This window comes from Suricata suricatta, chromosome 4 (assembly GCF_006229205.1).
Source record: "Suricata suricatta isolate VVHF042 chromosome 4, meerkat_22Aug2017_6uvM2_HiC, whole genome shotgun sequence".
NCBI classification, from domain to species: domain Eukaryota; kingdom Metazoa; phylum Chordata; class Mammalia; order Carnivora; family Herpestidae; genus Suricata; species Suricata suricatta.
Window position 1 is genome coordinate 25,410,471 of NC_043703.1, and position 3,139 is coordinate 25,413,609.

A 3,139-nucleotide genomic window follows, 5' to 3' on the forward strand; every position below is an offset into this window, starting at 1 on the left:
CTCTCTGTCAACTTGCTCCATTAATAATCAGTTTGGTGGTCTTGTCTGAGAGCTAGTTTTACTTCAGTACAACTTTGGAATAAGATACTGGAGATGCTTAAAGGAAAAGAAGCAAATATCTTTATATTCAGAGTATTATATTGAGCTCTCATCCCATAGTATTAACTACCATCCCAGTGAACCAATTTTTGATTTCATTTATTCTATTGTGTTATCTATTTTTTTGGTTTTCTATTTATTTATTTAGTTCATTTTTTTACTCTTTATTATTTCCTTTCCCACACTTAATCTATATTTCATTTATAATTGTTATCCTATTTTACTAAAATGGAAGATGAGGTTATCCAGACATTTTATTTTTTCTAACGAAGACATTTAGTTCTATATATTTCCCAATAATTACAGATACAGCAGCAGAACAAACATTTACATATACTGTGTTTTTATTTATATTAAGTTTAAAATATTTTCAAATTAATTTTATCTCTTCTTTGACATATGGGCTATTTAAAGCTGTTTTATTTATACAGTTACTTCATCTATTTTTATTGTTATTAATTGAATAAAAATTTAAGAGTGATATACCTTCTTAACAAATTGACTTCTTTACCTTTCAAAAAGTCTTTCCTCTTAAATCTTTTTCTGATATTTATATAGCCACTCCATCCTTCTTTTGATTATAGCTAGTTTTGCATAACTGTCTCTAACCTTTTACTTATTATTTATGTATGCCTTTCCCTTCAACTCTGTTTTTTAAGGTATCATAGTGTGGGTCTTTTTTTTTTTCATCCATTTTGAAAATCTCTGGTTTCTAACTGGGTGTTTATACTATTTACATTTGATTGATGTAGTTAGGCTTACTATAATCAAGGTATTGTTTAATTTTCTATTTTTCTATCTTTTCTTTTGTTCCTCTTTCTTCTTTTCCTGCTTCATTTTGTTAACAGTATTTCTATTTCATTTGGAGGCTTTTATTTCTATACTATTTGCTATGTTACTGGTTGCATTTGGGTGCAGGGTATACAATTTTGACTTATCACAATCTACTGTCACATTATACCATGTTAAACATGGTATAAGAACTTCACAGTAGCCTACTTTTTTCATTTTTCCCCTTATAGGTCTTTATATTATTATTTTATAGTCACCCTTATATAAGTTAATTCCCACATTTTGAAAATTATTTTTATTTAAACATCTTGTAAAGAGAATTAGTAAAGAGGAAACATTTTATATAGGTATCTAAACAGTTGACAGTTCCACTGTTCTTTTTTCATCTATATAGATCCATAATTTCTTCTGCCTGAAGGACTAAATCTGTATTTCTCCTAATGCAGATCTGCTGAATTCTTTAAGCATTTCCATATCTCTAAAAAGTCTATTACTCTTTTGTTTTTAAGCATATATTCTGGGGCACCTGGGTGGCTCAGTCGGTTAAGCGTCTGGCTTTGGCTCAAGTTCTGATTTCACAGTTTGTGGGTTCGAGCCCTGCATCAGGATCTGTACTGACAGCTCAGACCCGGGAGCCTGCTTCAGATTCTGTGTGTGTCTCTCTCTCTCTGCTCCTCCCCTGATCACACTCTCTCTGTCTCTCAAACATAAATAAATGTTAAAAAAAATCAAACATACACTCTTTAGATGTACTATTCTGGTTTCGCAGATGTTTTCTGTGTGCACTTTATGATGCTGTTCCAACGTCTTCTCCCATGCATTATTTCTCACTAAAAATCTACGAATTGTATCTTTGTTCCTCCACATGGAACATGTCATTTTGTATGGGTTCTATTCAGATTTTATCCTCATCACTGGTTTTAGGCAATTTGATTACATTGTGCTTTTCTGTAGTTTTCTTTGCGTATCTTGAGCTTGGAGGTTGTTGTGCTCTTGGAGCTGTTATTTATAGCTATTTTGATTTGGAAGCTATTTTGATTTCCCACATCTCAATGATGGGTTTTTTTGTTTTGTTTTTATTTGTTTTTATATTTCTTCTTTGAATTTAATAATTTTTAATGTTTATTCGTTTTTGAAAAAGAGACAGAGTGCAAGTGGGGGAGGGGCAGAATCTGAAGTAATCTCCAGGCTCTGAGCTGTCAGCACAGAGTCCAAAGGGGGCTCAAACTCAGCGACCTTGAGTTCATGACCTTGAGTTCATGACTTAGACACTTAACCAACTGAGCCGCCCAGGTGACTCGAATTTATTAATTGTTATATTTCCAAGTTCACTAAACTTTTCTTTCAAAATATCTGTTCCTAATACCACCAGGTACTGTTATCATTTCAGTCAGTTTGCTTCTCATCACTGTTGAAATAACTTTCTAGGCACAAATAAAATAAAGCTGCTTTTGCCTAGGGTTTCATGTCAGCAAACCAAAATTTAAGTAACTTTCATGTAAATGCCCTTGCTTTGCCAAAAACACAGAATATTTAGCCAGTGATTCCCCAAATGCCAAGCCAACTCTATATTCTATAAAGCTCCTTGCTTTCTGTCCCATTTTATTTTTGTTCTCCAAATGGAAACTCCCCACTTCATAAAGTATTAAATAAAGTTTGTTTCTATCACCTAAATTTTCTTTTTTAACCATTTTTTTAACATCTCTCAATGTTTGATCCTCCTTTTATGTCATGGAAGTCACCACTAACAAATAGCACATACTTATAAAAACTTTTAATAGCCTTCCCTGCTAATTTTAAAATCTCTGATACCTCTACATAAGTTTTGATTGATTGATGTCTCTCATTCTTGTGTTGTATATTCTGGTTTATGTATCTGTTAGACCTTTCAGTGAGGAGAAAGACATTGTGAATTATACATTTTTAGGTGCTAAATATTTTTTATTCACATAAATATTTCTGAGTTTTGTTCTGTTAAGTGGATGAACTACTTGTAAACCATAACTTATCTGCTTTTGAATCTTGATACTAATATTTGTTAGCGGTAGCCAAAGCTTTGTTTACTATATTGTTAATGATCTCCTACTCTTGAAGAAAGACACTTTTGAGGACTTGATTAAATTACTCATAAGTACTGAGGTTCTAGTATGGCTGGTTGGAACATGAACCATTTACTATGTTGAGTATGTATTATACACTGCTGTTCTTAACTTTTTGAGTAGTGTTTTCCCCATTTTGGATAATTTTT